This window comes from Accipiter gentilis, chromosome W (assembly GCF_929443795.1).
Source record: "Accipiter gentilis chromosome W, bAccGen1.1, whole genome shotgun sequence".
NCBI lineage: Eukaryota > Metazoa > Chordata > Aves > Accipitriformes > Accipitridae > Astur > Astur gentilis.
Genome location: NC_064918.1, coordinates 359533 through 387021, shown reverse-complemented (window position 1 = coordinate 387021; position 27489 = coordinate 359533). Strand labels below are relative to the sequence as shown.

Here is a 27489-nt window from a genome sequence, read left to right as displayed (position 1 = left end):
ATTTTCTCACTGCTCTTGGGTTTATTATCTTATTTCCTTCTTCTCTCTGCTTCCTTCAGTTTCTGTGACTTACAACTTAGGCACATGAGCAAAACTTCCTAAGGTATTAACTGATCCTTATTTTTTTGAATAATAATAATAAAAAGTTGGATTGGATATGTTTTAGCTCATAAAAATTCATTTTATCTTTTGGACTACAGTGTGTACAAATGCATGTGTATACATATATCTGTTGGTCAAGTATGCGCTGCCTTTTTGTGTTTGGAAACAAATGCTCCTCTGATGTGATGTGAGCATACTTTTTTGGCATTGTGAGCCAGTCTGGTCTCTGAAGTTACTAAATAAGCAGTGACAAGCTAATGGAAGAGAGAAAGAAAGTGCTATAAACCCTGAAAGTCAGCTGTGGAAAGGCAGAACTGACCAAAACCGGTAGCCTTAAATATTACAACAGTATGGGTGTTGCAGTGGCTGAGGCTCAACATCTAACCTTCTGAACTTTGTTTTGCAAGCATGCTCACTAGCTATTAATTTCAAAATGAATGTTTCCGATACGTTTCATTCTACATTGTCATATTCCGCCTCAAAGTTTCTGTCTATCGCTTTCAGTTTCTACTCTTCCCTGTTGTCTAACAACTCTTGACAGAGAGTAGGGGTGCTTGTGGTAGGGAGATGAAGAGAATTTAGTGCTCTGCTCAAATAGTTAAAGTTGTTGCTATCCTTGTATCTAAACTAGACCCCTTTCTGGGACGTTCATGGAAAAGCCTACTGCCCTGTGAAAGATGCAAAAGCTTTAGCTACTGTCAATTTTGTTGCATTTTAAAATATAAAGCTTCTTATAAGAACAAAACTAATGTAATTTTACTATGTTTAGAAAAATGCTGTTATGGGAGATTACTAGAGGTTCTCTTCCAGCTATTCTTGAAACCAGGGAAAGAGTGAGAGGGTAAGATTACTCAAACTATCCCTTAGGGTTTTCCAGTAGATTTTCTTATTTTAAGATAGGACTTCATTCATGTTATAGACGCTCGTGACAAATTGGAGGAACCAATTTGTAGTGGAAAAAAAAAGTCGAATTTATTAGCAAGCGATAAAAGAGCAAAACAGCGCTGGGCGGCCAGGGAGGCAGTGCTCCGCCACAAGCTCGCAACTTTAGGTTATAGTTACATTCCTTATATACATTCCATGTATCTCTTTCTTGCAAGTCTCCGCCTTGTCCTGCTTCTTCTTTCTTCATTCGTGCAGGTCTGTCACTAGGCAGATTCGGTCTATCTTCTCAAGGACGAGTATCTTTTTGATATAGAATGTCCTTTGATATAGAAAAATGCAGTCTTGGTGGAGCCCATCCCGTTATCTGGTAAATTATAGTTGTTCTTTTCCCTCCTTAGCTAGTAAGTTATAGCCGTTGCCCTCTTCCCGTGACCTTTACGCACCAATTAAGAAAGTTTTGTTATTTATACAAGGCATCTGCTAACTCTCAATATGTCTCTTTTCCCTTACCGATTTCATGAACAAAGTTAACCCATTCATTACAATCCCCCCTTTTCTATTTGATCCTGATTTTGTTCATTAAATCGCTCCAATGCTTCTTTTGCCCGCCCAAGGATAGGAGTAATTCTTCCATCCCCGATTTGTTCATATTGCTTTCGTAGCAGCATTAAATGTGCAGCTTCCAAGCGCCCTTTAACAATAGCGATCAACTTATTAAAAATGCATGGCCCAAAAGTCAAGAATAAGATCAACAAAATAAGAGGTCCTGCAATAGTTGATAATAGGGTGGTCAACCAGGGTGAATAATTAAACATGGACTCATACCAGCTCTGTTGTACTTCCCAGTCCTTTTTCCGTTTTTCTAACCCCTCCCGTAGCTTGGCCATTGTATCTCTCACTACTCCAGTATGGTCAACATATACACAACACCTCTCGTAGGGCTGTACATAACCCCCCCTGCTGCATGAACATTAAGTCTAAACCCCGTCTGTTTTGTAATACCACTTCCGATAAAGACCTAACAGACTGTTCTAGGGCTGTCATGGCTTCTTCTATCCTAGTCAAATCCTCGTCGACTGCTACCCTTAGGGATTGAAATTTTTGATTCTGTTGTACGAGGGAAGTTATTCCTGTACCAGCTCCAGCAGCTCCGATTGCCATGAGGGTTGCCACCGTGAGGGCTGTAAAGGGCTCACGTTTTTGTATGTGATGGGCCTGAGTAGTTTGATAGTCATACACAAAATCTTCAGGATGGTAAATAAGCCTAGGTATCACAGCTACTTGTATACAATACTCAGTTGTCCAATCAAAGACCTTTAGGGATATACAAGGTGTAACCCCAGTTTGGGAACAAATCCACTTAGTATTATTTGCAGGAATTAACCACTCAGCTTTTAGTCCTCTTGATTTACGAGTTGTGTTACACAGGTGTCGTTTGTCTTTTGGGACATTTCCTATACATCTTCCTTTTCCTGATACTTGGGACATTGTTATCCCTTGCTTACGTCCAGATTCCTTATTCCACATACATTGAACTGGATTTGCTCCGTTGGCCTTTTTAAATCTACTGTCCACCCCAATAGCTTCATAAAAGGGCGGTCGAATGTTGTAACATAACCAACAATGCTCAGTTATATTGGGGTAGGTGGCATTCAGTACCTGATAGCTGGCTTGGAGCATATCCCACAATGGGTTGATTCTTGTTGATATTCCCGGGATATTATTTTCAGCGACGCCTATGCTAGGAAGGATTGTAACAGTATGTACAATACTGTTGCTATCCTCTTCCTCTGCTATGACCGGATTTGGTCCCACACCAGAGGGTTCATTTGGCGCCAGCTCCTTCCTTATTGTAATTATTCCCCCTGAGTCTGCGCCTGGTTCCCAAAGTCTGATTCCCCATGTTCTCCCTGTTAGCCAAGCAGGATCTGTTGGGTTGGTTACATTAATATAAATATATGGGCAATTTCCACTCCATGGTCCTATTTGGCTTCCATCCCAGCCATGTGAAGCAGGTGTACATCCATGAGGTCCCCATCCTACGGATAGGAATTTATCTGGACCTCCCCCAGGGGTCCAGTCAGAAGTTATAGTCTCGCAACCCCAATAAGAACAATAGTAAGAGTTGGGATGGGTGCAATACCCCTTTCCAGGGTTAGAACTAGGACAAAAATAAAAGCCTGAGTTATGTAGACATGGGTCTCTGGGTACGAGTTGACATAAAGATTGATTAAAACTTGGGGCCCCGGTAGCAATTACTTGTTGTAGCATCATTTGATCCTCCCACCTATAGAGCGTCCATTTATAAGGTTGGTGGGGGTTCCCATTCCCTTGGGTTATCCCTATTAGCATTAGGGACAGTCTTATCATCCAAGTGCTTAATCTTAAGTTTGAGAAAAGTGGTGTACCCTTACCCTTGTGACAGGTATTCCGAGGATGTTGACAATCATTTTGATTTTTATCTTTATCCCTGGTGAGAGATGGGAGACTTCGGGGAAGCTCTGAGGATATTTTGTTTGGGAGTAATAAGTCAGGAGGCTCCGTGAGCCTTCTCTGGAGGTGGTTCATCAACCTTAATCCCCACAGCAGTACGTCTCTGCCGCCTTCTCTGCCTACTCTGTTGCTTAGAGCAGCGAGGTGTACCATCTTCTTGGCAGCAGTCATATTCTTCAGGGGAACCTCCTTTATATTCGGTTTGCTGTGACTTATATGTGTCCCAATTTTTTTATCCTTGAGCTCCCCACCCCACTCTGGCCACTGTTCATCTGCACTATTTCAGCCTTTGTTGTACGTGTCCCGTTTACATAAAGACAACACCTCTCAGGGTTTATGCCTTTAGCAAAAATATCCTCACCACTCTTTAGAGTCCTTTATAATTTTTCCCGGTTGATACACCCACACGTAATGTTTACCTGTTTGCAAGTATAATTTTTGTGGCAAATACCACTAGGGGAATACCGGAATACCTATAGGAGCAATGTGTCCACCACTTTCCTTTACAGAGTTTACACCTGTAGCATACAAAGGGATGACATATACAGTGAGGATTTTTACAAAAGATAGTCTCACTCATCCACTTTTCTTCAGAACTTAATCTTCAAACCATCAGGGTCTCTGGTTGCCTCCCAGTGAGAGCTCTGAATTGGTCCTTTGATTCTGCTTGCATGAGTCCATCCTCGTTCTGCAGTCCGGACAGCAGTTTCTGTGGTAAGTAAAACAAGAAAGGGCCCCTCCCACCTAGGAGTGAGAGAGGATTCTCTCCAGACTCTGATTAATACCATATCACCTGGCTTCACTGAATGCATATATATATCTAGGGGTGGCCTCTGTACCACCATTCCCTTCCTTCGCAATCGCTCTCTTCTTTTCATCAGCTGAACAATATAAGGGTTAATACTGTCTTCATCTAAAGTAGGGTAATTAACTGGGCATTCCATATCATAGGGCATGCCATATAACATTTCAAATGGGGAAATTCCAGTATCCGCTCGGGGCTGAGTCCGAATATTTAATAAAGCAATTGGCAAACATTTTACCCATGACATTTTGGTTTCTATCATTAACTTAGTTAATTGTTTCTTTATTTCTCCATTCATTTGTTCCACTTTCCCGGAGCTTTGGGGGTGCCAGGGGGTATGGAACTCCCATTTAGTTCCAAAGGGGGCTAGAGCTTCTTTTACTACTTTGGAAACGAAATGTGGGCCTCTATCTGAATCAATAGTTTCAATATTTCCATATCGTGGTATGATATGTTCTAAAAGTACTTTTACCACCGTATTGGCAGTTGCCCTAGCAGTAGGGAACGCCTCGACATAATGAGTGAGGTGGTCTACCAATACAAGTAAATGTTTATATCGCCCTACTTTAGGGAGATCAGTGAAATCAATCTGTATTTTGGCAAATGGTCGGTGTGCTAATTCCCGTCCCCCTTGTACTTTTTCTCTAAGATGCTGTTTATTGATCCTCTGACACGTTAGGCACCCTTGTACGATTCCCTTGGCTACATTATAAACCCCAATACACATGTACTTTATTGCAAACTGATCGACCAGCGCTTGGACACCCCAATGAGTCTTTGAGTGCATACCTCTCATTATTTTCCATGTTAGTGCTTTTGGTAACACCTGTCTCCCATCGGGTAGTTCCCACTTACCCTCTTTTTCCACTACTCCCATTCCCCTCAATTTATCCATTTCGGGTTTACTAAACTGTGGGCTTAGGGTTTTTGCCGGCGTTTCACCCGCTGGCGGGGTGATAGTCACAGCAAGTAGTGCTGCCGCCTTGGCCTCTTGGTCAGCGAGATTATTCCCTCGAATTTCAGGGGTCATTCCGCTTTGGTGTCCCCTAACATGTACCACAGCTATTTGCTTGGGCCCTCTTATTGCTTGTAGAGTTTTGACAATTAGTTCCTCGTGGACCAAACCCTTTCCTTGAGAGTTAATAAGTCCCCGCTCTTCCCAAATTTTTCCGAAAGTGTGTACCACTCCATACGCATATTTTGAATCCGTGTACACGGTCCCTTCTTTGTCCTTTAAAAGTTCCAATGCTCTAAGTACTGCATATAACTCACATGCCTGCGCCGACCAACTAGGACTGAGGGGTCCGGATTCTTTTACTTCTAGGCTCTCTCCATCCACAATTGCATATCCTGACTTCCTTTTCCCTGCTATTACTTGAGATGACCCATCAGCGAATAACTTTTCTCCCTTTTCCAATTCTACCTCTTCCAGATCTGGCCTAATTTTCATTTGTTCTTCAATGGTTTGGAGGCAATTATGTGTTAACTCTTCTTCAGGACCCCCATACAAAAATTGTGCCGGGTTCTGCAAGCTCGTTGTTCCGATTTCCAATTTAGGGGAATGGATTAGGATCCCCTCATATTTTAAAAGCTTAGCATCAGTGATCCATTTTTCAGCTTTTTGTTGTAGAACTCCTCGAATATTATGGGGGGAGAACACCCTTAATTCACTTCCAAACGTTATCTTATTCGCTTCTTCCACTATCAGGGCTACAGCAGCGACTGCCTGTAAACAGGTTGGCCACCCTCTACTGACGGGATCTAATAATTTGGAAATGTATCCTACGGGTTTCTTTTTTCCTGCCCACTCCTGAGTCAAAACCCCGTATGCTGTCCCCTCCTCGGTGGCCACAAATAAATAAAAGGGTCTCTTCACATCAGGCAGACTCAAGACAGGGGCATTAACTAGATCAGCCTTGAGACTCTCTAATCGTTCTTCATCCTCCTGAGTCCATTTAAGCAGTCCATCCACAGTTAGCTTTTGATACAAAAATCGCACTTTTGCACTAAAGTTCTCTATCCAGTGCCTACAATACCCAAATAGCCCCAACAGTTGTCTAATCTGTCGTTTACTCCTCAGGGCTTTCAGTGATAAAATCCCATTTACTCGTTCAGGGTCCAACTTCTTAGTCCCCTTGCTTATCCAGTGTCCTAAATATTTTACCTCCTCTTCCACAAACTGTAGTTTTGACCGTGATATCTTGAGGCCTTGAAGGCTCAAGAAATTTAACAATCATATGCTTTCTTTTCTGACTGTCTCCCGATTCTCTCCTGCCAACAATAAGTCATCTACATACTGTACTAGCACAACCCCATCTTGCAACTGGTATTCCCGTAGAATTTGTTCTAGGGCTTGTCCAAATAAGTTTGGGGATTCCGTGAACCCTTGGGGAAGTACAGTCCACCTTAACTGCTGTTTCCTATGAGTGTCTGGGTCTTCCCACTCAAAGGCAAAATAATCTCTACTTTCCTCCTTTAGAGGGCATGACCAGAATGCATCCTTAAGATCTATTACACTATACCATTGGTTCTCGGGCCCCAGTTGACTCAGCAGGGTGTGTGGGTTTGCCACTACCGGGAACCGGCTTACAGTCCGTTTATTGATTTCTCTTAGGTCATGCACCAGCTGATAGCCACCATCGGATTTTTTTACTGGTAAAATCGGGGTATTAAAAGGGGACATGCAGGGTTCGAGTACCCCCTTTCCCAATAGTCTCTCAATCTCAGGTTTTTGTCCCCTTCTCCCTTCATTAGATAAAGGATATTGTTTAACTCTTACTGGAATCTCAGGGTTCTTAATAACCACCTCAAATGGTTCAATATCCAGTTTTCCAACTGTTTCGGGAGTATACCATACTTCGGGGTTAATTTGCTTCTCGTCCTCCTCTGTAAGGGGACAAAGCCTGATTTTTAACTCTTCCTTCTCCACATCCACCCGAATCCCCATTTCTACGATTAAATCCCTACCTAATAGGTTATATTCCGCTTCAGGTACCAACAACAGCGTTCCGATTCCATATCTGCAACTTGATTCCATCGCCACATCTTTTATAACAGGGACCCTAAAAGGTTCCCCTTTTGCCCCAATTACATTAACTTCATCTCCGGATAGTTTACATCCCGGAGGTAATGATTGCACAGTAGACCTTTCGGCCCCGGTATCTACAAGAAAGATCACCTCCTGGCGCTGAGGACCCACTTTTAAAGTTATCAAGGGCTCTTTCTTACCAGGGGTCCTCAGCAAATAGAGCCCCTGACCCCGCTAATCCTCCCGGAACGCTTTTTCATCCTGAATCCTTTTTCTACATTCTCTCTTCATGTGTCCTCTTTTCCTGCAATAAAAACATTCCACGGCCTTATCTCCCCTACCAGATCTACCGGGTCTCATTATCACACCTTTCTGTCCTTCTCTTACCGCTGCAACCAGCAGCCTAGTCTGCTGCTTTTCCGTTTCCTCTTCTCGCCTCACATACACCTTCTGAGCTTCTCTAAGTAATTCATCCAACCCCCGTTCCTGCCAGTCCTCAATTTTTTCCAACTTCTTCCTAATATCTCCCCACGACTTGGCCACAAACTGAGTTTTCAACAACGCTTGTCCTACAGGAGTAGCAGGATCTACCCCAGAATATAACTGGAAACTTCTCCTTAACCTTTCAAGCCATTCTGTTGGGGTCTCATCTTTTTTCTGCTGTTCACGAAAGGCTTTATTAATATTCTGCCCTCTGGGAACGGATTCCCGTATCCCCTGAATTATAATTATTCTCAAGTCTGACATATTATTTCTATGAGCCGGATCTTGATTATTCCAATTTGGCCGATTTAGGGGCCATTTTTGATCCGCTGCCGGACCAGCCTGATGTTGCTGGTCCCACACTCTCATCCCAGCCCCTCTAATCATTTCTCTTTCCTCTACGGTGAATAATATGCCCAGGATAGATTGTAATTCATCCCACGTGTACAAATTTGGTCCCAAGAATTGATCCAGCCTCTCGGCTACCCCCAGGGGATCATCTAACAGACCCCCCATTTCCTTCTTAAATTCTCTTACATCCCCTGTATTAAGGGGAACTGCCACATACCCCGTTCCCAGCCCCCCCTGTCCGTCCCCACCAGGCACTAACATTTCCCGAAGAGGAAACAATCCCTCCCTTCCTCGCCTTATTTTATTACGTACAGACCTTCTGGGAGGGGGTGCCGGGGTCGGGGAATCAGGTTCCGAATCTATCCCTTCCCGGGCCTGGGCTATTTCCTGGCCTTGGGGTGGGTCCTGGATCGGAAGGGCATGAGGGGCATAGGGAGGGGGCCAAAGGGGGTCCTCATCATCTTTTCGAGGTTTATCTGGTCTGTTTTCCCTTAAGGCAAAGAGGAATGACGGCTCCCAGGATTGGGGAATCCATAGGGCGGCATATTCGCTCTCCTCCGGGCTGACTGGTGGTCTTTTATTATTTACCCATATATTTAACTGTTGACACACCCAATCCTCGGAGGACCCGAACACGGGCCAGAGTACATGAGGATTATTGAGAGGTTTCCCACCCCAAATCTCAATACAATAATTAATCATCTTTTCCTTAGACTTATCTGTTCTCTTTGGTGAACTGTCCCAATATCTTATCATCAGGCCTAAGGGACTATCAGGGGGTATGTCCGGTAACTTATCTTTCATCCCCATCCCCATGGATCCAGAGGGCTTGCTTTTCCTCTGTCCTATCTTCCGAGGTGCCCTTTTCCACACACACACACTCACTTCCCCTCGGTCGTGACTCGCTCCCTCGCGGGCTACGAGAACTGCACTACTGGAGGGTCCGCACTCGCGTGATCTCAGAGAGACCTCTTACACAGTCGCACCTCGGGATAACCACCCCAACCAAACGGTTCACGGCTTATACTCACCCACTCCTAGGGTCTTCGCTTGGTCTTCGTGCACAAAATTTAAGGGGTCCTGCAGGTTCTTTTGCTCAGTTATCGTAATTTAAAGGGGTTCGTGGGTCCAGGGTATGGCAGGGGCACCTCCTCAAGACGGGGCTATCCAAGGATAGGGCGCCTCCCCGCTTGCGAGGGTCCACACTAAAGAACCTGAATCCGAGTCACGGCACCAAATTTGTTATAGACGCTCGTGACAAATTGGAGGAACCAATTTGTAGTGAAAAAAAAAAGTCGAATTTATTAGCAAGCGATAAAAGAGCAAAACAGCGCTGGGCGGCCAGGGAGGCAGTGCTCCGCCACAAGCTCGCAACTTTAGGTTATAGTTACATTCCTTATATACATTCCATGTATCTCTTTCTTGCAAGTCTCCGCCTTGTCCTGCTTCTTCTTTCTTCATTCGTGCAGGTCTGTCACTAGGCAGATTCGGTCTATCTTCTCAAGGACGAGTATCTTTTTGATATAGAATGTCCTTTGATATAGAAAAATGCAGTCTTGGTGGAGCCCATCCCGTTATCTGGTAAATTATAGTTGTTCTTTTCCCTCCTTAGCTAGTAAGTTATAGCCGTTGCCCTCTTCCCGTGACCTTTACGCACCAATTAAGAAAGTTTTGTTATTTACACAAGGCATCTGCTAACTCTCAATATGTCTCTTCTCCCTTACCGATTTCATGAACAAAGTTAACCCGTTCATTACAATTCACATTTAAAAAATGGGGAGAATTCTAGAGCTGGGAAAAATGTGAAAATATGTTTTCAGGTGTTGACAGTTCCAGGGAAAAATCCAAATACTTGGAGATGACAAAATGGGTAAGTTCAGAGAGATCTAAAAGCCAGGATGACAGTTGAGGCAGGGGTATAAGAGAGTAGTTTAAAAACATGCAGTCAAGTCCTGCTTTTAAAATACAGACATAATCCAGCAACTGTGTTTTGGATTACTAAAATTCAGAATGCAGATGTTTTGGAAGGAGAGTTGTGGAAGTGCAAAAGTACAGCTAGAATATGATTTTTGAGTCTGATTCAGGTAGGATACTATGCTGATGTAAAGTATAGGTCTAGCACCATCTAACAGGAGATGATGGTGAAGGAGGTAACAAGATGTTTGGGGTTAGACAAGTGCTATACTGCAGAAGATGGTCAATAGTTTTGAATTTAAAATATGAGCATGAGTTGTCTTTGTTCTTTCCACTGTTTTACAGATCTGACTTTTACATTTTCCCCAAACTTTTATGAAGAACATATGAGCTACAGAAATGGAAACAAAGGATTTTCTTAATACTTTGTCATGTGAACAGTGCAAGTGAGGAAAAAACCCCTAGTGATAAACAGGTGTTTTGGGTTTGTGTGGTGGGGTTTTGGTAGCAGGGGAGGGGGATGCAGGGATGGCTCCTGTGAGAAGCTGCTAGAAGCTCCCCTGGTTCCAAGTCGGACCCACTCTGGCCAAGATCGAGCCCATCAACAACGGTGGTAATGCCTCTGGGATAACATATTTAAGAAGGGGAACCTACAGTGGGGGAGGGGATTGGAATGTGAGAGGAACACATATGCAGATTCAAATGTCAGTGAAGAAGGAGGGGGAGGAGGTATGCTGGAGGAGGTGATGCCCCTGCAGCCCATGGTGAGATGGCAGGCTGTCCCCCTTGTAGCCCATGGAGGTGAGCGGTGGAGTAGATGCCCACCTGCAGCCTGTGGAGGACCCCATGGTGGAGCAGGTGCATGCCCCCAAAGATGGCCGTGACTCCATGGGAAAGCCCCCACTGGAGTAGCTTGTACCAGAAGATCAGCCTGCAGAAAGGACCCATGCCAGAGAAGTTCGTGAAGGACTGTCTCCCGTGGGAAGGACCCCATGCTGGAGTAGGGGAAGAGCAAGGAGTCCTCCCCCTGAGGAGGAAGGAGCAGCAGAGACAAGGTGTGATGAACTGACTGCAACCCCCATTCCCTGTCCCCCTGTGCCGCTGGGGGGGGGGAGGAGGTAGAAAAAACCGGGAGTGGAGTTGGGCCGGGAAGGATGGAGGGGTCGGGGGAAGGTGTTTTAAGATTTGGGTTTTGCTTCACGGTATCCTTGTTTTGATTTGATTGTAGTAAATTACATTCCCCCCCCACCCCCCCCCCAAGTTGAGCCTGTCTTTTGCCCATGACCATAAGTGATCAGTAATCCCTCCCTGTCCTTGTCTCGACCCATGAGCATTTCTTTATATTTTCTCCTCCACATCCCACTGGGGCTGGGGTGGGGGAGGAGTGAGCGAGTGGCTTTGTGGTGCTTTGTTACTGGCTGGGCTTAAACCATGACAACAGGATAAGAAAACTCCTTTTTTTTTTTTTTTTTTTTTTTTTTTCCCCCCCCTTTCAGAGGCTTTTCCAGTAGATTACTCCTGGTTTGAGAAGCTGCAGGTTAAAACTAACAGGGCTTGATATATTTCACTGGTATGAAACAGGTCTCTAACAGCAAATTAGTTTGTTTTGTTTTGGTTGTGTGTTTTTTTAATTAAAAAAAAATTCTCTTAAAGAATAGTATGGATAATACTGTAGTAGCAGAAACCTGAGGTTTTTTTTTCATGAGGAGAAAGAACCCTAGAACTAAACTCTGAATGAGGTACAGACCATCTATTCATGTGCTTGGATCAGGAGGAACATTCTGCATTTTGGCTGCATGCAGTTTTCTATTCTGCTGCATTGTGAAGCCTGCCAATGATCTGTAGTTAAAGGTTAGTGCTCCCTTACAGTGTTAATAGACTTCTGGAGTCTTGATCAGTGTTTTGCTGATGTGTTTCTGTGCAGTCTTCTTTTGGCTAGTCAGTGTTTGTGTGGTGCGGGAGGGTGGGGGAGATGCTTGCTCTTGTAATTCAAGTGATAGCAGTCTTTGCTGGGCCTCGAAATTACGGATTTGGGCTTTGTTGGTGATCTACCTGAGGCTGTGGTTGTTGGAATTGGATTTTCTATTTAAAATTAATTTAATTTCCACAACAGAGTTATTTTGCGTGCAAACCATTTTAAAGGGATGTTACACCTCTAGTCTAATGCCAGACATAATACTTGGATCTTGCACTTTGAGAAATCACAATGTGTGTTTTGATACTTTGCATTATGCTTGATCCCTTCTCCATCAGACCTGCTCTAATAATGGAGGTTCATTCTCCTTCTTTCTACAATTAAGAAGTTAAACTATAGATAAAGTACACAAGCTCTGACAGCCAGGATGGTGTGTACATAATGGTGCAGGGAATAAGGATTCTTTTTTTCCAAAAATAATTACTTGAAAGGCAGGGGTTTGTTTTGGTTTGGGTCGTGTCCCGTCCCCCCGTCCCCCCCCCAATGTGGCTTGTAACTCCATTGCTGAGTTGCTTGGAATGTGGTCTCTTTCTCATTGAGATGATATTCCTGGGTTTCACTGATGGTCTTTACTACCTCTGTCTCCTTTCAGTTGTTAACAGACACATCTGCTAGCCAAAAGACTGATTCCCCCCTTCTCCCAAGTATTAGAAAATTTGAGAACTGCTGGATTAGGCATTCATTTAGGTATCTCAAGATCTGCACAGGAATGTTGGGTTGGAAACCTATTTTTTGTTGTATATCATATTCCATATGACCTTAAAAGTTAGAGGGAATCATTTATTTTGAAAATGCAAAATAATGCTATGATTTGAAGTCTTGATGTTCTTAAATACCATTAGCTATGGTGCAGTATTTGATTATAATGGCTTTGTAAAATAATGTGGAGGATGAGGCTTCTTCAGTTTACTTGCTCATTTTGGAAAGTTTAGAAGTATATAGACCTCAGTCTCTGAGTACCTTATCAAGGTTATACATATAGTAGTACTATATCAAGGACTAGCACCATTTCAGTGTTGTTATTTATGTGGGAAACTGAAAAGCATAATACTCAAACCTACTGGGGGTGGAATTTTTTACAGACTTGGCAGACCCAGAAGTAGGGGGATTATGTGGATGCACACTCTTTGCTGTATGATGGGTGTGGTTTAGTTGTGGTAGGTTGACCCTGGCTGGATGCCAGGTGCCCACCAAAGCCACTCTATTACCCCCCCCCAGCTGTGTTATAAGTTGCGACGGAAATTTGTACACCAGCCTGCGTGTAATCCAATCAAGGTTTATTGAAGCAAGCAATCAAGCAGGCAAAACAGCGCTGGGCGGCCGGGGAGTCTCCGCTCCACCAACTGCACACACCTGATGCAGTAACATGTCTCATAATTAAACAGTTAAGTGTTACATATATATGGGATTTCCCGGTACGCCTATACATATTCATGACCTATTCCCGCTTCGCATTACAATTAATTCCAAGAGGTATTACAATTAATTCCAAGAGGACACTCCCTCAAGTTTATCTATCCAAGCCACAGAATCAGCCTTGGCCGGTTTCTGGGATCAGTTCCTTATTTTCTCAGAAAACTGCTTTTGAGGAGTTATAAGGTAATCAAGACTGGCACATCCTACTTACTTAGTTCAATATCTAGTTTTTGCACCGGTTACTGCGGTTATTACGGTTAAAAGCAGCTTAATTACTGAGTTTTGTAGAGATCAATATATTTTACAATCAACAGGTTTGAGTAACAAATTGGTCATGCAAAGTTTATTACAATTCCCCCTTTTTGTTTCTATTATTTTGTTCATCAAACCGGGCAAGAGTTTCTCGAGCTAGGGAGAGAAGGGGAGTTTCTTTAATAATCTCATCTTCTAGGTGCTTATAATGTCTTCTTATCAACATTAGGTGTACAGCTTCTAATCTATTTTTTTACCAATCCAATAATTCTATTCAATATACAAGGTCCAAAAGTTAATATCAACATTAATACAGCTATTGGTCCTATTATGGTTGACAGCAAAGTTAACCAAGGGGATTTAGTAAATCAGGACTCATACCAGTTCTGTTGGGCTTCTCTTTCTCTTTTCTGGTTTTCTAATCCCTCTCGTAATTTTGTCATGGTATCTCTAACTACTCCTGTGTGATCGGCATAAAAGCAACATTCCTCTCTTAGGGCTGCACAGAGCCCTCCTTGCTGTAAAAATAGGAGATCCGTTCCTCTCCGGTTTTGTAGCAGTATTTCTGATAGTGAGGTTAAAGATTTTTCTAATGCTGTTATTGATTTTTCTATTCTTTCTTTCATAATAAAGATAAGACCTCCCCTATCAATACCAGGTTCCCAATATCTTACTCCCCAGGTTTTTCCTGTTAACCAAGCAGGATCTATTGGGTTGGTTACATTAATATAAATATATGGGCAATTTCCACTCCATGGTCCTGTTTGGCTTCCATCCCAACAATGTGAAGCAGGTGTACATCCATGAGGTCCCCATCCTACGGATAGGAATTTATCTGGACCTCCCCCAGGAGTCTAATCAGAAGCTATAGTTTCGCAACCCCAATAAGAACAATAGTAAGAGTTGGGATGGGTGCAATACCCCTTTCCAGGGTTAGAACTAGGACAAAAATAAAAGCCTGAGTTATGTAGACATGGGTCTCTGGGTACGAGTTGACATAAAGATTGATTAAAACTTGGGGTCCCGGTAGCAATTACTTGCTGTAATATCATTTGATCCTCCTGCCTATGGAGCGTCCATTTATAAGGTTGGTGGGGGTTCCCTTTACCTTGGGTTATCCCTATTAGCATTAGTAACAGTTTTATCATCCAAGTGCTTAATCTTAAGTTCGAGAAAAGTGGTGTACCCTTACCCTTGTGACAGGTATTCCGAGGGTGTTGATAATCATTTTGGTTTTTGTCTTTATCCCTGGTGAGAGATGGAAGACTTTGGGGAAGCTCTGAGGACGTTTTTTTTGGGAGTAATAAGTCAAGAGGCTCCGTGAGCCTTCTCTGGAGGTGGTTCATCAACCTTAATCCCCACAGCAGTACGTCTCTGCCGCCTTCTCTGCCTACTCTGTTGCTTAGAGCAGCGAGGTGTACCATCTTCTCGGCAGCAGTCATATTCTTCAGGGGAACCTCCTTTATGTTTGATTTGCTTTGACTTATATGCATCCCAGTTTTTATCCTTCACTTTCCAAGCTCCCTGTCCCACTCTGACTACTGTTCGTCTGCAAGATAGTTGCACTATTTCAGCCTTCGTTGGACACTGTTTGTTTACGTAAAGACAACATCTCTCAGGGTTTATGCCTTTAGCAAAAATATCCCACCACTCTTTGGAGTCCTTTATAATTTTCCCGGTTGATACTCCCACACGTAATGCTTGCTCAGTTAATTCCCATTCATAATTATAACATTCGTGGCAAATACCACTAGGGGAATACCCATAGGAGCAATGTGTCCACCACTTTTCTCTACAGAGTTGTGATGGGTTAACCCTGGCTGAACACCAGGTGCCCACCAAAGCCGTTCTATCACTCCCCCATCCTCAGCTGGATAGGGGAGAGAAAATATAACAAAAGGCTCGCGGGTCGAGATAAGGACAGGAGAGATCATTCACTATTACCGTCACGGGCAAAACAGACTCAATTTGTTACAAATCAACCAGAGCATGGTAATGAGAAGTAAAATGAAATCTCAGAACACCTTCCCACCACCCCTCCGTTCTTCCCGGGCACAACTACCCTCCCGGATTTCACCACCAAGCCCCCCCAGCGGCACAGGGGGACAGGGATGGGGTTTATGGTCATCACACGTTATTTTCTGCCGCTTCACCTCCTCAGGACGAGGGCTGATCACACTCTTCCCCTGCTCCAGCGTGGGGTCCCACCCACGGGAGACAGTCCTCCACGAACTGCTCCAACGTGGGCCATTCCCACGGGCTGCAGTTCTTCACGAACTGCTCCAGCATGGGTCCATTCCACTGTGTGCAGTCCTTCAGGAGCACACTGCTCCAGCGCGGGTCCCCCACGGGGTCACAAGTCCTGCCAGAAAGCCTGCTCCATGGGCTCCTCTCTCCACAGATCCGCAGGTCCTGCCAGGAGCCTGCTCCAGCGCGGGGTTCCCACGGGGTCACAGCCTCCTTCGGGAACCCACCTGCTCCGGCGTGGGGTCCTCCACGGGCTACAGGTGGATATCTGCTCCACCGTGGACCTCCCTGGACTGCAGGGGGACAGCCTGCCTCACCAGGGTCTTCACCACGGGCTGCAGGGGAATCTTCGCTCCGGCGCCTGGAGCATCTCCTCCCCCTCCTTCTTCACTGACCTTGGTGTCCGCAGGCTTGTTTCTCTTACATGTTCTCACTCCTCACTCCGGCGGCAGTTTCTCTCCGTCCCAACTTTTTTCCTTCTTAAAAATGTTATCACAGAGGCGTTACCACTATCACTGATTGGCTCGGCCTTGGCCAGCGGCGGGTCCGTCTTAGAGCCAGCTAGTATGGGCTCGCTCTCTCTCGAACACAGGGGAAGCTTCCAGCAGCTTCTTACAGAAGCCACCCCTGTACCCCCCCCCCCCCCCCCCCGCTACCAAAACCTTGCCAAACAAAACCAATACATTCCACCCCTCGCCTCTGTGCATCACATTTTTAAGAACTATCATTAAAATCCACATTCATCACACAAAGTCTTCACTCACATCACAAAAATAATTCCCCACACCAAAATCAAAATCATATCATCACAAAACTGACAAAAGTGGACAATTTACACACACAATCCACCCCTCATCCCTTCACCACAATTACAACAATAAAGATTCCCCACTCATCAAGCAGCTCTTAACTCTCTAGCTGCGTTCAGTCCATGTTTTGCCCGTTACCTCTCTCAGTTACTATCCTTATCTCAAATTCCTCACATTGCCCGCATTCTCCACCAAAAAGACTGTGATGGGTTAACCCTGGCTGAACACCAGGTGCCCACCAAAGCCGTTCTATCACTCCCCCATCCTCAGCTGGATAGGGGAGAGAAAATATAACAAAAGGCTCGCGGGTCGAGATAAGGACAGGAGAGATCATTCACTATTACCGTCACGGGCAAAACAGACTCAATTTGTTACAAATCAACCAGAGCATGGTAATGAGAAGTAAAATGAAATCTCAGAACACCTTCCCACCACCCCTCCCTTCTTCCCAGGCACAACTACCCTCCCGGATTTCACCACCAAGCCCCCCCAGCGGCACAGGGGGACAGGGATGGGGTTTATGGTCATCACACGTTATTTTCTGCCGCTTCACCTCCTCAGGACGAGGGCTGATCACACTCTTCCCCTGCTCCAGCGTGGGGTCCCACCCACGGGAGACAGTCCTCCACGAACTGCTCCAACGTGGGCCATTCCCACGGGCTGCAGTTCTTCACGAACTGCTCCAGCATGGGTCCATTCCACGGTGTGCAGTCCTTCAGGAGCACACTGCTCCAGCGCGGGTCCCCCACGGGGTCACAAGTCCTGCCAGAAAGCCTGCTCCGTGGGCTCCTCTCTCCACAGATCCGCAGGTCCTGCCAGGAGCCTGCTCCAGCGCGGGGTTCCCACGGGGTCACAGCCTCCTTCGGGAACCCACCTGCTCTGGCGTGGGGTCCTCCACGGGCTACAGGTGGATATCTGCTCCACCGTGGACCTCCCTGGACTGCAGGGGGACAGCCTGCCTCACCAGGGTCTTCACCACGGGCTGCAGGGGAATCTTCGCTCCGGCGCCTGGAGCATCTCCTCCCCCTCCTTCTTCACTGACCTTGGTGTCCGCAGGCTTGTTTCTCTTACATGTTCTCACTCCTCACTCCGGCGGCAGTTTCTCTCCGTCCCAACTTTTTTCCTTCTTAAAAATGTTATCACAGAGGCGTTACCACTATCACTGATTGGCTCGGCCTTGGCCGGCGGCGGGTCCGTCTTAGAGCCAGCTAGTATGGGCTCGCTCTCTCTCGAACACAGGGGAAGCTTCCAGCAGCTTCTTACAGAAGCCACCCCTGTAACCCCCCCCCCCCGCTACCAAAACCTTGCCAAACAAAACCAATACAAGAGTTTACACCTGTAGCATACAAAGGGATAACATATACAGTGAGGATCTTTACAAAAGATAGTCTCACTCATTCACTTTTCTTCGGAACTTAATTTTCAAGCTGTCAGGGTCTCTGGTTGCCTCCCAGTGAGAACTTTGAGTTGGTCCTTTGATTCTGCTTGCATGAGTCCATCCTCTTTCAGCAGTCCGGACTGCAGTGTCTTTAGTAAGCAAAACAAGAAATGGTCCCTCCCAACAGGGAGTTAGAGATGATTCTTTCCAGGTTTTGATCAATAACTTATCTCCAGGCGTAATTTTGTGTATTGCAATATCTAAGGGTGGCCTCTGCACTATCAGTCCTTTCTTTATTAGTTCTTGCCATCTCTTCATGAGTTCAATGATATACTCCTGTAAGAATTTTTCTTCTATCTTTGGGTGTTCAATTGGCATTTAACAACTTGAAATGAGTATTACTTCTCAGCTAGTAAAGTCTTTTAATTTTGCCTATAAACACAATTAAGTATTAACACAGGACTGTATAGTGTTTATATTCTTATTAACCTGCCAACAAGAATAGTTTATTGGCAACCCTAAATATTCAGAGGCAAAACACAATTCCCTGGCACAGAGGCTTTACAGCAGAGCAACATATTTTACCCTTAGAACCATTATATAGGAACACAAAGAAAATTACTACGTTAATTTTGGTGACCCGAGTCCTCAGGGCTGCTTCCTGGGCCTCTCTATCTGACAAATTATTCCCTCTGATTCGGTAATCTAATCTCTTTTGATGTCCTCTCATATGTACCGCTGTTATCTCCTTTGGTTTTCTTAATGCTCTTAAAATTTTTGCTATTAATTCCTGATGTATAAGATTCCTCTCTTGAGTATTAATTAAACCTTTTTCTTTCCAAATTTTTCCAAAAGTGTGAACTACTCCATATGTATTTTTGTCATCTGTAAATATAGTCCCTTTTTTTTTTTCTTTAATTAATTCTAGGGCCCTATATAGGGCATACAGCTCACAAGCCTGAGCTGACCCTCATGGGCTTAGAGGTCCTGATTCCACAGGTTTTAGGCCCTTATTAATTATTGTCTCACTTTAGTCTGGGTCTCAATTACCTCTAAGTAGTTATGTTGCAATTTCTCCGATGGTTTTCCAAACAAAATGTCCCGGACTCTGAGCAGAGGTTACCCTCAGTTCTAAATTAGGGGAGTCAATCAATATTGCTTCATATTTTAGGATCCGGCTATCTGTTAGCCATTTTTCCACTTTCTGTTGTAAACACTTCTGACATTAATTGGAGTATACACTTTTAAAGGGGTACTAAAGGTAATCTTTCTAACTTCCTCCATTAATAACGCCGTAGTGACCAAAGCTTGGAGACAAGTAGGCCATTCTCTACTTACTGGATCAAGTAACTTAGAACAATACCTCAGGGGTTTCTTAATTCCTGCCCAGTCTTGAGCAAGGACTATTCACAAAAAAAAAGGGTTTGGTTTTTGTTGGGTTTTTTTATTATTATTTAGATCTGTGAGGCTTAATACAGGTGCCTGTACTAATGCCCTTCTTATTTCCTCTAATTTCTGATCATCTTCTGTAGACCATTTAAGTTGGTTATTAGTTAATTTCACCTTTTCACTATAGCTTTCAAGCCATGGTCTACAATATCTTAGTAATCCCAATATTTGTCGAATTTCCTTTTTAGTTTGTGGGGGTTTAACAATTTAATAGTGGTTTCTCGGGTTCCTTCTTCAGTTTCTCCCGCTATTAATAGATCGTCCACATATTGTAATAACTTTACTTCCCTGGGTAAAAATGAAATCTTGTAAAATTTTCTCTAAAGTTTGTCTAGATAGATTTGGTGAGTCTGTGAACCCTTGTGGTAGCACAGTCCATCTTAATTGTTTTCATCGATAGCGATACAGCAGTCGCACAGAAAGCCCCACTCTCTTTGGCTGTTTACAGAGTTGACTTCAATTATAGCCCCGCGGCGCGAGGAGAGGCGGCGGCCGCTGCCGAGGTGGGGGGGAGGGGGGGGGGGGGGCCTGCTGCCGCGGCTGCTGCTGCCGCGGCAGCAACAAAGGAGTTCGCCCGCTGCTGCTGCAGCGCCCGGCTCCGCCGCGACCGCACGGAGCCGGACCCCTCTCCTTGACTTTGAATGCTTAAGTTTAATTTCAAAATCAAATCCATTCTTAATAAATTGTATTCCGCCTCAGGGAGCAAGAGTAAATCATTAAGGACTTTAAAAGGTTTCCCTTTTGCACCTACAATATTTATGGTGGTTTTAGTAAGGGTGCAACCGGAGGGTAGTTTTTGAATGGTGGATCTTTCGGCTCCTGTATTTACTAAAAATTCTACCTCCTCCTTTTGGGGACCTAATTTCAATTTTACTCGGGGCTCCGCAGATGTTTCAGTCCCCAATAAGTAGAGCCCCCGACCCCCCCCATTAATTTCCAAACATCTGTTCATCCTGTTGTTTCTTTCTACTGTCTACCCATGATTTTGCCACAAACTGAGTTTTTAACAGGGCTTACCCCACTGAAGTGCAGGATCCAGCCCGGAATAGAGCTTCAGATTCTTTCTCAATCTCTCTAACCATTCAGTGGGGGTCTCATCTTTCCTCTGGTGTCCACTAAATGCTTTGTTAATATTCTGTCCTCGGGGAACAGATTCCTTAATGCCTTGAACAATTATAGTACGCAGATCTGCCATATCAGTTCTATGTTCTGCATTCTGGTTATCCCAGTTTGGCCGCTGTAGTGGCCATTTAATATCTGCGCCTGGACCGTGTTGGTGCTGCTGATCCCAAACTCTCATTCCTGCTCTTCCCAAGTATATATATATTAGGACCCAAAAACTGGTCCAACCTCTTGGATACTCCCAAGGGGTCTTCTAAAAGGTTCCCCTTCTCCTTCCTGAATTCCCTTACATCTCCGGAATTTAAAGGTACTGACACAAATCCCATGCCAGGCTGTGGACCCCCCCCCCCCACGGCCATCTCTCTCAAGGGGCACAATTTATCCCCTGACTCCTCCCTCTTTCTGGTCTGACTCCTTGCTCGGAGGGTCCAAGTCTGGGGCTGGGGCTGTTGGGGAAGAGGAGGAAGGGGGGGGGGCCGGGCCAGGCGTGAGTGCAGGGGGAACACAATGGGGAGGAGGCGTGGGAAGCTCCTCAGGGCCTCCAGTCCTCCTCCCATGGTTCTTTTCACCCAGAGCAAACACATGGATTCGGGTATCCAATCCCATCCACAAATTGGCATATTCTCTCTCCTCCAAACCAAAGGGTTCCCCAGAATCCACATACATGTCTAGGGCCCAACACATCCAATCCTCAAATGTCCCAAAACCAGGCCAAAATACCTGATCTCTAATTTGTTTAACACCCCACACCTGTATGCAATAATATATCTTTTTTTTTTTCTCTGCTTTTGCCCTGTCTGGGCAGCCAGTCATCCCAATGGGCAATTATTACCCCTAAAGGACTATCTGGTGGTATCATAGGGAGACTGACCTTAGGATTCCCTATGGAGTCATCCCTCTTCTCGGGCGAACTACACCCCAGGGAACCCACCATGGAGTCAGAAGGCTTGCTTTTCTTCTGCCCCATCTTCCGAAGTGCCTCTCTCACACACGCACACTCGCGCCCCTCGTTCGTGGCTCACGCCCTCGCGGGCAATGAGAACCGCACTACAAGAGGGTCTGCACTCACTTCGGTCCTCTCGGGAGCGTCTCGTGTATGCGCACTTTGGGAAACCCACCCCGACCGAACGGGAAACGCTTTTAATACTCACTTAACCTGGAGTCTTCGTTCGGATCTTAGTGCACGAAAATTATGGGGTACTGCAGTGTTCTTTTGCCTGCTTGCCAAATTTAGGGTTTGGAGGTAAGGGTCTTGGAAAGGATATTGTCCACTCCGGGGCCATCCAAGAATGGGGCGCCTCCCCAGAGTTTAGATTCCAAACCAAGTTAACCTTATCCGAGTCACAGCACCAAATTGTTATAAGTTGCGACGGAAATTTGTACACCAGCCTGTGTGTAATCCAATCAAGGTTTATTGAAGCAAGCAATCAAGCAGGCAAAACAGCGCTGGGCGGCCGGGGAGTCTCCGCTCCACCAACTGCACACACCTGATGCAGTAACATGTCTCATAATTAAACAGTTAAGTGTTACATATGTATGGGATTTCCCGGTACGCCTATACATATTCATGACCTATTCCCGCTTCGCATTACAATTAATTCCAAGAGGACACTCCCTCAAGTTTATCTATCCAAGCCACAGAATCAGCCTTGGCCGGTTTCTGGGATCAGTTCCTTATTTTCTCAGAAAACTGCTTTTGAGGAGTTATAAGATAAGGTAATCAAGACTGGCACATCCTACTTACTTAGTTCAATATCTAGTTTTTGCACCGGTTACTGCGGTTATTACGGTTAAAAGCAGCTTAATTACTGAGTTTTGTAGAGATCAATATATTTTACAATCAACAGGTTTGATTAACAAATTGGTCATGCAAAGTTTATTACAAGCTGGACAGGGGAGAGAAATATAACAAAATAATAAAAGGCTTGTGGGTCAAGATAAGGACAGGGAGAGATCACTCACTAATTGCCATCATGGGCAAAATGGACTCAACTTGGGGAAAATTAACTTAATTTATCAATCAACCAGAGTAGGGTAATGAGAAATAAATCCAAATCTTAAAACACTTTCCCCCCATCCTTCCCTTCTTCCCGGGCACAGCTTCACTCCTGGATTCTCTACTTCCTCTCCCCCGAGCAGTGCAGGGGGATGGGGAATGGGGCTTGCGGTCAATTCATCACACATTGTCTCTGCTGCTCCTTCCTCCTCAGGGGGAGGACTTCTCCCCCTCCTTCTTCACTGACCTGGGGGTCTTCAGGGTTGTTTCTCTCGCATATTCTCACTCCTTTCTCCGGCTGCAGTTTCTGTTCCACAGCAACTCTTTTTTCCCTTCTTAAATATGTTATCACAGAGGCACTACCACTATTGCTGACTGGCTTGGCCTTGCCCAGCTGCAGGTCTGTCTTAGAGCCAGCTGGCTTTGGCTCTGTTGGACATGTGAGAAGCTGCTAGAAGCTTCCCCTAGAAGCCACCTCTCTAGCCCCCTCGCTGCTACCAAAACCTTGCCATGCAAACCCAATACATTAGTATACGTGAAAAAACTAATCTTCCCTTGCAGTAAACATCAAGGAATCTGACAGATTTGTTCTCTCTTGAGTTTGTCTTGTCTGCTTGTCAAGATTCATTTTGGAAAAAACAAGGAAAAAAATTCCAAACACACTTTTTTTCCTTTGTGAATAAAGGCTGTGTTCTCAAAGTGTTCTGTGTCTGTCTGGTTTTGTGGGTTGTGTGTGTGGGTTTTTTTGTTGTTTTTGGGGTTTGTTTGTTTGTTTTTGTTTGGGTTTTTTGTTTGGTTTTTTTTTTCTTTTTTGGATGATATTACATAATGTTCTGTGCTGCAATTTGTAGATATTTTGTGTGTGCTGCTATGTTAAACTGAACTTCAGTACCGATGTCTATAGATAAAATAACAAAAGAAGGTGCAGTTTAAAGGAATAAACTATTGAATTTCAGATGCCAAAAGTAGTTCCTGTTGAAATTAAATGATTCACAATCTTATACATTATTGCCACTTTGTATTATTAATCTTGGTAATATGAATTATCATTAAGGAGTTTTGTGACCAAGGGAACAATTATTCCATTACAGAACATGGAACAACTTGTTGAGGTTAACGGTTATTTGCAATTTTTACTTAATTTCTTTTTAAAAGGAAGGCATAACTTTAATTTTCCTTTGTCATGTTTATTCAATGTAGAGACGTAAAACAGTTTTCTTTTGCACTGCCTATATTTGTATGTATGTATTAATAATTTTTTTTTAAAGATCAGTAAAGCTGCTAGAGGACTTATTTACTTCAAGTGCTCTGCTTAAAAAAAATTTAAAAAATTCAGTGTTTTATGAACAGCTTCATTTTATGAAGGTGATTAATTTCTTCTGTGAGGCTGCAAAAACATATACATGTGGTTTATTTTAAACATGTAAAAATGTATTTAATTTGAAGGATTGACCAGTGTGTAAAGTTCAGCAGCTGAGTGTGTAGTTTCGGGAAGAGATCTTTGGTATGATATCACACTGCTATCATATTTAAACAAATCAAATTTTAAATTTAAAAAGTTTTGCTATCCAGAAATTTGATTAAGCATTCTGCAAATTTTAGGAAGTAGATGTAGCTAATATTGGTTGCAAATCAAGCCAAATCACTTTGTGTCACTGCTTCACTTTCTTTTCCATGTTACAAGCTACCAGCCTATTTTGAGAATAATTTCTTTCTGACATAAAAAGACACAACCTCATTAGGCGCACCTCCCTAGATGAGCTGCCTTTTTTTTGTTTGTTTGTTTTTGTAAGACTGGATAGTTAGGGAATTAGTTCTGTGATGTTTATACTACCTCTGTTAAAGTAGGGCTATAATGAAAGAATGAAACATGAAACTATGATATCAGTTTAACATTTGGTGGTTTTTTTTCCGAATGGGTCTTTGAGATTTGGATTATTCCATTTTGCTCTTGTTTTTAATTAGAGAACATTATTAGGTAGTGCAAATAGTAGAGTTTTATATAGATAGAAAACAGTATTAACAATGCAATATATTGCAATATAGCAGTACCTTCTCTAGCAGAGAAGTGTTATGATTAGTATATTTCCAGTCCAATTTTGTTCTTGTGCAAGAATGAGCAGTTTCTCATGTTCTAATATTAGCTAGCTTCTACGTGTGATCAAATTTCAGCAGATCACTTAAGAATTAGAAATTAAGAAAATTTTAATGAAGTCTGCTTTGAAATAATAATCTTTAAGTTAAAGAATTCTTTAAAAGTTTGACCAACATCTCTGTATATGTTTCTCTTATAGCTGCTTATCAAAGAGAATGACTTTCAAAGGGTGTTTGCTTCTTTTCAGCCTCTTTCCTCTTCTTCTGTCAGGTGGCTGGAGATAGGACAAGAGAAAATGGCCTCAAGTTGAGGCAAGGGAGATTTAGGTTAGATTTTAGGAAAAAAATTTTTACTGAGAGGGTTGTCAAACATTGGAATGGGCTGCCCAGGGAAGTGGTTGAGTCACCATCCCTGGAGATTTTAAAAAAGCAAGTGGACAGGGTACTTCAGGACATGGTTTAGTGGGCATGGTTAATGGTTGGACTCAATGATCTTGAAGGTCTTTTCCAACATAAATGATTCTGTGATTCTATACAGCAGCAGATATAATGTTGATTTTAATTTCTTACTGAAGAAATAATTTGTTACAAAAATTGGATTGACTTAACTGCAGAATTGCATAGTGCTCAGGCACTGTTTATTCTTGTCACTATAGACAATATAGTATCTTTGAAGTGGATAATAGTTGATTTGCCATCCTTATATTTGAACAGTTGAATTTATGGGTAATGTGGAACATAGTTCTTGAGTTGGATATCAAGGCTAACTGCCATGTCCTCTTAAATTCTTCCTCAAATTTAACACTTGATAATTGCGAGGTAGATGACTGGAATTCTTGTTATTTCTTAAGGTTGGGTTTTATGTGTGTGTGTTTTGTTGGGTGGGGATATTTTTTTGTTTAAGTTGGCAGTTCTATATCCATCTATCTGCCCGTGTCCGCTTTTAGTTTATGGAAGCTTATATTATAATATTTCCTTCCTGCTGCTGTTCCATCCAAACTGAAGTGAGGTGCAGCCACTAAAAATTAGTGGTGATTGCTTTCCTTTTAGTTTGTGCATTGCTTGAAATAATTGTGGTCTCTAAGAAGTAGCTAAAAAATTATCCTACTTCTGATACACTGTTAATAACCATAGCTTGAGTAAATAACTATAATACTAATAAAAAAGCAAATCTTTTAATGAAGGCGATCCAGGTGGAGAGAGAGTACTGAAAATCCTTGGTGGTTTAGGAATATTTCCATGTCTTCTGCGTAGCTGCATTGTAAATTAATGACATATAAACTGTTGGTTTGTACCTGAATTTATGCAGACAATGGCTAAGCTTAATTTGTGTGAATTTTTGCACTATCAGTGTGTTATAGCATACACGTCTGGTAACTGATAAAAGAGTGTAAAGGGCAACATTATGTGGTGATGGATCTACAGTGTGTAATATGAATAGCTGCTATTGATCCTGTCGTTAAAGCTAGCATGATGTATATCAATAGTTGTGAAGCAATTGTAAGAACTTTGGTGTTACTAGTGCATTTTGATTTGTTTGTCTTTAATATGCTTTTATGTTATGACTCTCTTAATATCTTAAATATTGACTTGAAGGTAGAAAATAAAGGATTGTGAATGATAACATGTAAAGATAAAATAGTTGTGACCTAAGGATGACTCTAGTATTTTAACAAGTACAGTATGGTCTGTAATAAAACGTTTTTGAGAGTTTTTAATTTATTTTTTAAAATTGAGTAACACCTCAAATATAACTGAAACTATGTACACTAATATTTTGAAATTTAAATGTTAAAGTTAAATTTGCCCAGCTAACACAAGATTCTGATGTACATTGCTGCAAACACTTATAGTTCTGAATCTTTTTCATCCCAGGCCATGTCTAGATTGGTATTGGAGTTGGCACCCTCTAAAAGACCTTTATAGTGTTTCAGAGCTCTGCTGTGAGTGAGGTAGTATGGACTTGAACTAAACTGGCTACACTAACTGGTGGCTCAGTCTACACCCAGATGGATCTGATTTTGGCTTCATCACTAAGTGTTCCATAAGTGCAGATGGCCTGAGGAGCCAGTCAGTATTTGCTTCTGGTTTGACAGCTATACTTAAGTTTTAACTAGACTTTCTCCAGCATAGCAAGGTGACTTTTATGAGGTGTCTGTGTATTGGCAAGCTGGTTTTGTGTATTTGTCTACTTTTGATCCCTTTCTATCTTAGGAATTTAAAGGCCTCATGCTTGTCAATTTGGTGGTATGAAGAATTTTCTGTAATAAAGAAAGAAGGAGTTATATTTAATAAACTACAGTTGACAAACCAAACTTTTAATCCACCTAGATTTGGAAAAATATCTGTTCCTGTAACTGGAAATTTTGTTGGTCTCTGTAGAAACTGTAGCGTGACCAGACCAGTTTATAGGTGAAGGTTCCTGTCACTGACTTAACACTCCATTAGTGACAAAGATTGCCTAGGGTATTTGAGACTGAAAATCATTTCCTATTAAGACCTGGTTTTAATTTCATGAGTCTTGATCTAACAGATGATTTTGGGTGCTACTTTGTGTGGGGTGTCTTCCTCAACTTTTTTTGGAAGTGATAGTAAAATAGTTGGTCGCTATTCAGAAATGTATTGGAAAAAGAACATTTGGCAAGTGTCCTGGTTTTGGCTGGGATAGAGTTATTTTTCTTTCTAGTAGC

General features: G+C 43.3%; 2 protein-coding genes across 6 annotated transcripts in view; one reads left to right on the top strand and one right to left on the bottom strand.

The window, feature by feature from the left end:
- The window catches only part of LOC126035345 (uncharacterized), a 118695-nt gene that overhangs the window by 43446 nt on the left and 47760 nt on the right, over positions 1–27489 (bottom strand). The gene's annotated exons all lie outside the window — the stretch shown is intronic.
- The window catches only part of LOC126035272 (protein fem-1 homolog C-like), a 44276-nt gene that overhangs the window by 3312 nt on the left and 13475 nt on the right, over positions 1–27489 (top strand). The window contains exons 2-3 of one of the 5 annotated variants that reach the window (XR_007504888.1): positions 10407–11116; positions 11560–11772. The exons of 3 other annotated variants lie outside the window; for them this stretch is intronic. The gene's annotated coding sequence lies outside the window, so the exon portion shown is untranslated. Of the gene's footprint in view, positions 1–10406; positions 11295–11559; positions 11773–27489 lie in introns of those variants that run through there. One more of the 5 variants, XR_007504889.1, reaches the window with a different exon arrangement.